Genomic DNA, 1,422 nt, shown 5'->3' on the forward strand with positions numbered 1-1,422 from the left:
TAATTCAATTTAACATGTTGGGTGTACAAATATGATTTCTTCATGCAAAGAATTTTAGCAAAGTGTCTTGCTGGTTACAAATATTATAATCAAATACCTTAATTCAGAATTGCTATTCAGTTTTTCTTTATTTGTTTTTGTGAATGATTTTAAAATGCTGACAAAAATAAATCATTAAATCAAGATGCTGTATAATAAGAGATCATTTGTTTGTGAATAATGTCAGAAAGTGTTAAAAATGAAAAAGGGTAGAGTTTTTCCCCCAAGCATTACAAAAGAGCAGAGAAGCTCTGCAGGAGCTTTTTATTCCTGAGAACTGCAAGCAGACACTACCATCATTCAGGTTTTATGCTGTGTTCCATATGCATACTGTGGGTGAAATCCAGTAGTGTGGGTCTGCCAATGGAATGAGCATTAATGGTTGAATGGTTTCCCTGCCCGCTCCCTGCTGCCCCCACAATTCTGATCTAGAAGACTGTTTCAGGGGATGGTTTTCAGATGAGGGCAGAGGGCAGTAGATTGAAGGAAAGAAAGGAAAGATTACAGTTGCATGAATGAAAGTCCAATTATGTAATGATGGATGATGCCTACGGGCTTTTCATTTCTTCCTGTTTGTCACACCTTCTACCCTATGAAGATGAAGGAATATCACAAGAGTTAAGACGAGTCAGTTCAGTGTCCATTTATGTGTAGAAACATTTTGCATGTCCCTTGGGAGCTTCCTCATCCTGACCAAAGCACTGTTATATGGGTTTCTCAAAAACAAGTCATGCCAAACCAATGTGATCTGGGTTTTTTTGATAAAATTACCAGCTTGGTAGATTAAAGGAATGCTGTGGACATAGCATATTTTGATTAAGTAAGGCCTTTGACAAGGTCTCCCATGATATTCTTGCAAGCAATCTATTAAAATGTAGGCTAGACAATGCAACTGCTAGGTGGATTAGTAATTGGTTGACTGGCCAAACCCAAAGAAAGCTCAGCAATGGCTCCCCTTCATCCTGAATGGACCAGTGGGGTGCCATAGGGGTCTGTCCTGAGCCCAGTGCTATTCAACATCTTTATCAATGACTTGGACAAAAGAATAGAAGGCTTATAAAATTTGCTGGTGGCACCAAATTAGGAGGAGTAGCTAATACCCCAGAGGAGAGGATTCAAATTCTTTGAGGCGTTACAAACCGCCGCTTTGCGGTGGTCTCCCGGCGCTGCTGTTTGCTCCGCAAGGGAGCCGCCGCAGCCAAACCGCACGGCTCCCTTACGGAGCAAAAAAGAAGCTCCAAAATGGAGCTTCTTCTGGCGTCGTGCTCATGACGCCGTGAGGCGCCAATGGCGCACTCGCGACATCATTAGAGCCACGCGACGTGCGGACGCACAGCGTCCGTTACGTCAAGATGGCAGCGGCTGTGTGGAATGGCTGCCGCC

This window comes from Sceloporus occidentalis, unplaced genomic scaffold, assembly GCF_023333645.1.
Source record: "Sceloporus occidentalis isolate IW3139 unplaced genomic scaffold, rSceOcc1.0.p SCAF_4, whole genome shotgun sequence".
Lineage (NCBI taxonomy): Eukaryota > Metazoa > Chordata > Lepidosauria > Squamata > Phrynosomatidae > Sceloporus > Sceloporus occidentalis.